The sequence below is a fragment of the Falco naumanni genome, chromosome 14 (assembly GCF_017639655.2).
Source record: "Falco naumanni isolate bFalNau1 chromosome 14, bFalNau1.pat, whole genome shotgun sequence".
NCBI lineage: Eukaryota > Metazoa > Chordata > Aves > Falconiformes > Falconidae > Falco > Falco naumanni.
The window spans coordinates 18,020,315-18,030,454 of NC_054067.1; the positions used below are offsets into that span (position 1 = coordinate 18,020,315).

The 10,140-nt window shown below is 36.1% G+C and overlaps 1 long non-coding RNA gene across 1 annotated transcript; it reads right to left on the minus strand.

The window, feature by feature from the left end:
• Nucleotides 1-607: 607 nt before the first annotated feature.
• Nucleotides 608-2,286, minus strand: LOC121097655. The gene is made up of 2 exons (XR_005831027.1): nt 2,205-2,286; nt 608-1,620 (listed from the first exon to the last, which is right to left on the minus strand). It is a non-coding gene; the product is annotated as an uncharacterized LOC121097655 (long non-coding RNA).
• Nucleotides 2,287-10,140: the final 7,854 nt, after the last annotated feature.

A 10,140-nucleotide genomic window follows, 5' to 3' on the forward strand; every position in this document is an offset into this window, starting at 1 on the left:
TGCTGAAGAGATAATTGCTACTTTGTGCTCACAGTTCCTCTTTTTGATGTAGAGTAGTTTGTGCGTGAGAAACTTGGGAAAAGAGGAATAGCGACCCTTAGTCTGTGTAAACAATGATTTCAAGCTTTTAAGATTTTATTTTCCTTTTGTAACTTTCACAATATAAAGAAAAATCCATGAACCGGGGCTATTTCATGTCTTGGCTGTTACAAATCACCTGGACTTTTTCACAGAGAGAACAGTGAAATACAGGTGAAGAATCCTGCAGAAAAGATGACAATATACCTTGAGCGTGAGCTGTCTCCATAAAGTTTAGTAACTAATGGGTTTTTCAAGAGTGAGCTTGATTTTCAAATGTCTGGAATTCCAGCAAACAGAATCCTCCTTCATTTCACTCCTCGTTAGGGGGGGGGGGGGCGGTGAAGCAAGCAGATTCTGTGCTTCTTCGTTAAATTTAAATTTAGAGAGCGATGTATGAAGGAGGGTTAACGGAAAGAAACTGTGCTGTGACAGCAGGACTGCGGTCTGTTACTGGGGATTCTTTCAAGACATTCTGCTGACCAGGGCTCTGGCAAAATGCATTGACATAATAACAATTCCAACTCTCTGCAGATAACACAAAGTTTAATCAAACTAAGTTGTTATGACTGATTGAGGAAGAATTTGAGAAGCTATAACATAAAAACAGTAGAAACAGTTCAGTGTTTTACTTGTGAAATGGTTCTTCACTGGGAAACTATTTCATATAATTGCCATGATATTTTCTGCTATGACAAGGGTGGAATCGTTTGTCAGATGTTTGAAAAATAACAATGAAAAGTCTTCTTTTGCAGTTAAACTGTATGGGTAAGATAATTGAGAAACATTTTTTTTTTTTCTAGAAATTGTTCTTCCCTCATTTGAATGAAGAAGTATTTTGTTTTAAAATCGACATTTCTTGGCACTCTTATCTTCTCTTCCATTCTTTGAATCTGTTTTCACAAAAACTGGTTCCCTTAAAGTTGGTCTGTTTATTACTCAATCCTTGATGAATCATATTGTGATGCATCATTTTGGGTTATTTCAGTGATAAGGAGTAGCCCATAATACAACATTTTGAGTAGTTGGTAGGGAACAGTAGAATTGTTTTGCTGAAGATAACAGAAAGCATCTGATAGCACAGTTATCCTAGACAGGATTTATTGAAGGAGAAAAATATTGTAAATAAGAATTGATATTTCAAGCAATAAACTATAACATTTAATAGTGTACAAATAAAGCAGTAGTTAGGTGATCTTCACAGGATATTTCTGCTATAAAATTATAATGAAGTTATATTTTAAGTTCCAAACTCAGTTGGAGATGGAAGCTTTAAATGTTCAAATATTCTCCAGCAGGAATAATTCAGTTCTGCTTTTTCTTACTTCACAAAAGTTCTTTCACTCATCTGGTTTCAGGAGGTGTCAGGACATGGTGCATTAGAGTCAGAAAGGCTACATCTCTGTGTGAATCTGAAAACTAACCAATACTGGATTTGTGTGTCAGAATCCACTCTGGATTGGTATGGAGAGTTAATTTTAAGAGGTTTGTTCAGTAGATGACTGCAGACCAGTTCCTGATATGCGGATTTAACAACGGCTGCTGAACAGAAAAAGTAGAATTGTTTTGTAAGGATGGCAAGAAAGCAGCTATGCAGCTGTAAATACATCTATATATATATATATTTACTCTACACAATGTCACTAAAATTACGTAACAGTACATGATGTTATGATGTTTAAAACAAAAATAATCAGGGAAATTTATTCTGTACTGCAACTACAATAGCTGACTGGCTCCAGGTGACGAATGTTATTTTTGTGCCAGTCACCCTGCCAAGCTCTGCAGATTTTTTTACTGAATGGACAAAAACCGCTGTGGACCAGATTACAATCAACAAACTCTGTTTGACTTGTCCCTAATATAATGGTGATGAGAATCAGTTTCTTCTGTGCTTTCTCTAGTGTCTGTTAGTAAATAAGGCTAAACTGCACTAGTCAGCTGAATTTTTTTTCATCATGTTACTCTTATTTGCCTGTATCTAGGGCTGGCACTGTGAATTAATATAAGTCATTCCTCTAGTGTATTGTTATATTTTGAGGTGTTACAGTCACACCCTTTCCCTCCACACACACCCCCAAAAACCAAAAAAAAAGTAATGTTAATTTCCCAGCTAAAATACATACCTGTCAGTTCTTGTAGGCAGGCTGAAGGCATTCTGAAGTGTGCTTGCCAAAGATTTTATGCAACACAAGAAACATTGCAGCATTAGTTGAATATTAACACAAAAGTTCATGGTTTTTGAGGACTCTTTTCAGCAAGATGATAAGCTTTCAAGGTTTTCTAACAACGAAGTGAACTGTACATTGCTAACTTTTATCTGAGAATATTTGAAATACAATATTTTCTACTTATTAATTTTGATGCATAAGAGAATTACCCACTATAAAAATAACACCTTAAAAATTCTTCAGTGAGCAGCAGCAGAGTTATTTTCCTTAGAAAGATCTAATTTTTTTTCATCCAAACTATTCATGAAGTTCTGATATCTATCTGCCCTCCTGAGATTATTGTGTAAGAGATATTCATGATAGTTCTTGGTGAAGAGGCCATCTATTGATATTTTTTTTCAAACAGTGTTTGTCCTCATTCTGCATGTAGGGAGAGTGGTTTCCTTTTTCCTATCTTTACCGCATAATGTAAAGAACTTAAAATCTGTAATTTTAACTTCATAGAAATGTCGACCTGATCGCTCTCTGCAGCTCCCTGACAGGGGCTGTGGGCAGGGGGGGGTCGGTCTCTGCTCCCAGGGAACAAGCGACAGGACAAGGGGAAACGGCCTCGAGGTGCCCAGGGGAGGGTTGGATCGGGGATTAGGGACAATTTATCCACTGAAAAGGGTGGTCAGGCACTGGGAAACAGGTGGTGGAATCACCCTGGAGGTGTTTAAAAAACACATAGAGGTGGTGCTTAGGGATGTGGTTTAGTGATGGGCTTGGCAGTGCTGGGTTAGTGGTTGGACTTGATGATTTTTAAGGTCTTTTCCAACCTGAATGAATCTGTGAATCTGTGAATACTGATCCACCCGGTGCCATCCTGTAGCCTTGTTCAGTACAGTGAATCAAAGGTTAGACAGGAATCTGTAAAACTGCCTGGCACAGCATGTAAAATTTAACCATTTTGTCAAAGTGAAGGAAGAAAAGAGCACTCTCAAGGGGAAGCTCTGGTTGGTACTTGGTCTGTTTATCGGCCGCTGCTGTGAAGTATGTCACAGGTTCAAGATGCAGTAGCGTTACATCTGTCCTGTGTATTACTATAGTTTCAAGGCCATTTTTAAACCGGATTTTTTTTTTTTTTTTCATATTGGAATTACAGTGAATGCTTCCGCTCAGTTTTCTTTCAGAGGTGTGTAAGCACGTGCCTCCATGCAGAGTGCCTGCCCCAGCCACGTAATGCTGCGGGGAGGTTCCAACTCTATGTGCAAAAGCTCAAGGTGGTTTTTGGCTGGTGAACTATCAGTCTCTGCTTGCTGCCTGGGTATGGGACATGTGTCTATATTCTCAAATGAACATGTAGAGTGGGCTGAGTAAGTATACTCAGATAATGTCACATACTGTTGAGAAACAGCCGTCGTGGAAAAGGTTTTCATTAGAAAAAATAAAATTACCATATTTCAATGGTTGCTGCATCTGGCATTATTGTCATAGTTGAATAAATATAGTTTTGATACCCTTCTTCTTGCAGTCAGGGCGTGATATTTTTATTTTGCATAGTCTGGGATGACTGACCAGAGTGAAATTGTGTTCTTGCCTCGCATAAAAATGTAATCTTAAGGGAGAAACAAGGTTTTAGGTTTAACTTCACTTGCTGGCTGTGGTCTTTGTTACTGAAGTTGATCCTGTTAGTGTTTTTCAGTCCAGTTTAAGCACAACAGAGCAGTGAATAAAAGCAGATTGAGAAAGGACAGACTGCGTGGGGTTTTGAGCAACCCAGGCTCATCACGGAAAGTGTCCCTGCCCGTGGCAGGGGTGTTGGAATGAGATGGTCTTTAATGTCACTTCCAACCCAAACCATTCTGTGATTCTATGAAAGTACAGTGAACTTTTCCTACCGTGCAGGATTTTCTGAGGCTGAGTCGGCAGGTGATGTTTCTTCATCATAAAACCCAGAACAAAAGAGTTAAAAGACTGTAAAAGTAATTTCTGGCCAGAGTGCATTTTTGGTGACAGCCCAAATATATCCTCCTGAGGTGGCATGGGGCTGAGCGTGACGGAGTCACTTGGTGCTGGGCACTGACTGGAGCAGCTGTGGTTGAAGTCTGCCCTTTTTACATACTTAGCCCTTCTTGCTGAAGTATTTTAGATGAGATATGAAGATGTTTGTAACAGTTCTCTTCCTGGATTGATACATGTTGCCTCCTAAATGGGATCATGCTTAAATCCTTAATAATTACAACTATCTTACCCATTCTAAAAACAGACTGTAAGTTCTTTAGGTGGAAATGTGTATGTTAAAGTGTATGTTAAAGTGTAGGGAATAGGGTTTTTTTCTGACATTAGTGAATAATTTAAAAGTTTTCAAAGCAGTAAGTACATTGTTTTCTTTATGTTAAGAAAGTAGAAAGATGAGCAATTCCATTAGAATTTCTAAGCATTAATTCATTTGGATGAACATGGCATGACTTCATTTGAATATCTGAATGTTAATTGCATTGACATTGTTATTAAAGCAATTAACTTATCAGCTATTTTTGACTATGGCTAATCAACTGCAATAAAGTAGTGTGGCATGAAACTTTATAGAGCTATATTCACAGAATGATGGTCAGATTGCTCTCTATTAAAAAAGACAACAGGGATTTATTTATGAATATTAATTTTAATTAGTACATATTTGTTGAGAAGTAATTCAGCAATCATCCTCAATAATATGTGATCTTGCCTATAAGCTGTTTATATATATACACATAACTGTATGTAGGCAGAAGGTTTTATTAGAGAAATAAATTAATGTTTTAAGTATTGGTTTTGAAGAATAATTTAGTATTTACCCATTAGAGAGAGTTGTTGGTCTGTCTTAACACACTGAAAATCTAATTTTCTTGTAAAAAATATTAATTATTCCTTGTAGCCAAAAAGGACTACATCATTAACCCCAAAGGAATGGTAATAAACAAAAATAATTTAAAAGCTTTATTAAGTTCAATTAATTGGTTGTAGCAGACTAATTTTGTCATGCTTTGCTAGACAGTGTATTGTAAGTAATTTTGATGATCTCCAATTGAGTTGGGCAAACAAGCCTGCACACTAAAGCAAAAATTGAATTGTCTTGATAATTACAAAAACCATTGGCCTGTTTGGTATTTCTGATAAATGGGTTAATTAGCTACTTTTTTATTACATCTAGACTTTCAATGCAGTAGAACAGTGGTAATTTATTTTGCTGTGTAAACTAGTACAGTCAAAACTCTATTGTTCTGATTTGTTCAGAATGAAAATCTTTTAGAGCTACTTGATTTAATATTAGATAAGTGTGGCTGTGGATGTACTTTTCAGTATTTGCAGTTGGTTTACATAATTTATGGTACTTGGATCTATGCTTTTTTTATGTTATTTTTCAGTCTTTTGCCTAACAATAAAGGATTTGTCTCATTTGAAAGGGCCCATCAACATCATCCTTAAGAAAAATTGGATACTGATTCTGTATTGTTTATGTAGATAGCATATACCTCATGAGAAGAAATTTTTGAGAACTGATATATTACCCCTATGAGTGAAAAGTTTTAGCTGAGCAGTATTTATAAGAAATTATCCAAAAGTATAGATAGTCAGGTAAGCACCTGTTTTAATTTTGATGGTTTTGTTGAGCTAAGCAAGCTTTCAGAGCTTTGAAGCAGATCACATAATACAAAACCAGTCATTTGAGCTCAGAGGAAGGTTCTGTGTTGAACCAAAGTTGTGGTGGTGGTTTAGGGGTTTTGGGTGTCGTTTGGGTTTGGTTTTTTTTTTTTTGGTTTGGGGTTTTTTTGCTTGTTGTTGGTTTTTTGGTGGGTTTTGGTGGTTTTTTTTTTTGGGGGGGGGGGCAGACATTGGGTGTTTTGTTTTGTTGTTTGTTTTGGTTTAGTTTTTCTTGCAGCTCCCCCCTCAATTGATTTAACTGGTTTTTTTTTTCCAAAAGTAGTCTCTGTTCTCCAAGTCAGTGTATGCTGCTGCACCAGCAAAACAACTTCCTTCATTTCTGCTTAGAGAAAATCTTTAGCTCTATTCTTGAGGACAGCAAGTGATGTCAGAATGTAGAGTACTTACAAGAAATTTTCTTCCTCCTTCTCCAATTGTAACTATTATACTCTGCAGCATTTAGGAGTGTATGCTATATACTCATTGAAAAATCCAGGAAAATGAAAAATCTTTTAAATTTTTAAGTCTTAATATTTTTGTTTGCTTAAATCTCTAATACTTAGCTGAAATGATAAGGTACAGTAATTTTGCCATGATGAAAAGGTATTTTTGATTTTTCATGTTTTCCTTTTCAGTTTTGACTCCTATCTCTCTATTCACAATTTATGCTGTGTTTTATCTGACTTATTGGTGAAATCCATTCTGTTGTCCATCATCTTTCTTTAGCAAAATCATCTTAATCATTGTTTTCTCCTTGTGGTATTTTCATGACTCTAAAATGCATTAGCATGAAAAAATTAGCTTGATTTCTGGTTTGTTTCAGAGATAAGAAAATTTGAAACTGAATGCTTCTTTCTGACTTCACTTTAAAATGATAAAATAAGGGTGTAGGAGTCCTTGTTTCTGTGTTTGACTTGGCATGTGGTCATTTGTACAAATTGACAAAGTGTTTTGAGCAGTCTTGGTATTCAGCTCGTCTTCTGACTCATAAATAATTTGAAATATAAAAATTATTCAAATTCTAATTCAATAGAAGTCCAATAATTAATCATCCTCCTTACGTATCATCTTGCATTTGCCAAAATATTATTTTGATCAGTCATTTTGTTTTATATTTAAATGTATTGAGCCATTATGAATGTCATATGAATTATAATTTGTTAGCTTGATGTAATCATTGCTGAATAATGAATGGTGATCTCAGGCTTAGCAAAATGTTTTGCAAGATGAGATGATTTGTGTCTTTTCCTACAAAAAAACCCAAACAAACAACAACATAATTTTGTTATAAAACCAAAAAGTCTTGCACAATTTTTCATTTTGGAACTTTACAAATGCTTAGTCTAACATGTTGGTTTGGATGGTTTTATCACTTTTTGGTTTTGTTGGGTTTTTAGGGGGTGTTTTTGGTATTTTGGTTCTTTTTATAATGTTATTTTGACAGTAAGTCATGACAATATGGCAATCTAAAAATGGCTGAAAATAGAAAGCAAAAAGAAAACATCAGCAGTGTATTGCTGAGGAAATTCTAGTTATTATTTTTTTGCCAGGTTCTTTTTGTCAGTATGTAAGGTTACGTTGTCATACGTTTAATTCAGCACAGTTCTGCTGAAAGACAGCCAGCATGTGAAATGGTGCTACATGGCAGAAAGTGAATTTCCTTTCTCTAACTATTTCTAGTGTTACATATAACCAGCTGAATGTGCACCACTGTTGTATTTTACTTCCATATGAGGCTGAGACAGTTCTCCAGTATGAGCTGGTATTTTTATTATAGCAAAACTTCTTGAGCAAGTCAGAAAATAAGAAGTCTGCCTGTTAGATCCCCCACAGGAGCTGGGGAACAGAAGGGATGGCATAGCATGTGTGTGCCACCTGTTTTAGAAGCAACCTGATTAGAGCCTATGCTTCTTGGTGGACACCATACATTGAGGAGCAATGGATGTGCCTCTTGAAGAACATCCTTCTTTCTTTTAAATTAATCTTTTTTGTGTGTGTGTACGTGTTTTTGCAGCTCATGACGTGTCCAAACCTCAGCGCAGCACCTGAGGGACCATCAGCACTCAGACTCTCATAGAGAGGAAGGCAAAATGGCAGTTCATTGAAAGACACAGGCACTTATATACTAGTAGCAGAGCCAGCCCCTTCATGGGTGGTTTTCTACTTAGTTCCTACGTTTCCGTCACAACACATGATCTTCCGCATCGCCACATCCCTATGCTACTACAACATGTAAATAAAATGTTCAGTTATTTCATGTGACCCTTTTTTCCTTTGTTGGGAAGCAGGCTTCTGAAATTGAGGAGAAATGGCACTTTATTTATTTCTCTCCTCTCTATACAGTCACTTCTTTTTTTCTTTTATAACTAATACTATTTTTAGAACACTTACAGGCATTAGTATAATGTTTATTATAAAGTTCTGAGGGAAAGCATTTGATTTTATCAAAAGGTGTTACGCAGTTTGGTATATTTATTTGACAATATCCAAGTATATCTGAATTAAGTTTTTATGCATGTTTATATAAACAAATGATGTGCCTTTTATGACAGGAACAGAATAACATCCTTTCCCTCTGAATATAAAAACTGAAAGGGATTTATAGGCTTATTTGGTCTGCTATCAAATATATACGAGTTAAAAACTTCTGTGTTCATCAGGAAGTAATTTGCATTTTGATATATTCTCTAATGTTGAACAGAGAATAGTTAAAAATGCAATTCAAGATAAATAAATTTATTTAATAGTACAGATAAATCTAATTCTGTATTTTGGCAAATGAGCAGGATTGGGACATAATTTTTTTCTAGTGCTTCTTATTACTAGCATTCTTTTCCAAAAAATCATAAAAACATCACTGAACTGTTTTAAAATTTCCTGCTGTGCTCTTAATTAAATATAGTCTTCTATATTTAGTTGCTCTTTCAGGTGTGGATCACATGGGCATATGTTAATGAGGACTGAAATGCTTTAATTTGTATATACCTGAAATCTCTTTTTAGTGCACAGTAAGAGCAAAATACTAATCTTCATCACATTTTACAGTTGTGTCTAAAATCAGCAGTCTCAGCTGTTGCGTAGTAATGGTATTTGTTGTTTTCTAGAGAAATTTTTACATTTAGAAGGAATTTATCAGCAAAACAATATCTAAAAAAATTGAAGATGCGGATTATTACTTAAAATTTCAGCAACAACAGAATCCTAGAACACAAGATTCAAATCTATAGCATTCTTTACATATAAGCTAAAGACTTTGAGTTTATGCAGTGGATTAGATGAAAGATCTATGCATTTATTATCTTTTCTATGGCAGAGGTCAACAGTAGATGCCTGTGGAAGCACGTTAGAACAGGTTAAGCATATTTCATACTGGTTCCAGGTATTCTTCCAAATGTCAGCCTTTCGTGGCTTAGGGACGTCCTGAACAGGGTGCGGTTTCTCTTTACTTAGCATTCTGATGCTAAAAGTGGCAATATCAGTAATCAATAAATAAATCAATACACATATCTTCTCATGTACAGGTTGCAGAGACGTATTAGTAAATCTCCATCCTTGGAGATACTCCGAGGCCTGAACAGACTGAACTAACTCGGGAGCACGTCTAACTTCATTTGACACGATAGTTAACATTACGTTTGCAGACCACTCTATTGCTCCCTCCGTTGTCTTTTTTTCCCCTGTCATCGTCTTTGCTGCCTGTCTCAATTACAAGTTCTCTTTAGTGAGTACTTCTACTGACTGAAATTATAGTAACTACACAACAAGCCTTTGAAGTCTCAGGGCACTGTGGAGCTCAATCACCAATTAGAAAACTGGCAGACATTAGGCAAGCTTGTTTCTACTGCAGATAGTTTTACAAGCTAATATCAAGTTTTGTGTCGTGTCCTAATGCAGTTGAATCGTTAGAGCCAGACAGGCACTGCTGAGCTGCGGGACGTTCTGTGGCTCATTTACCTCCGAATGGTGTGAGAGGGGCAGCCTGCTTGCTCTTCCTATTTTGCCCAGTACCTGGAAATGTATATAGGTAGGAGCTATGTATGATAACAGTAGCATATGTGTATGTAAAAATAGCGGGTGAAAAAGCAACATTGCCTGGCACATAAATATTAGTATTCAGAAAAACATGTAAAAAGGGGGGAAAAAACCACCAAGCCTGGTATATTTTAGTGCAGTATTTAGTTAGGCATAGCAACTAGGCAGGCAGTCATGTGTTGAGGTTTATTTC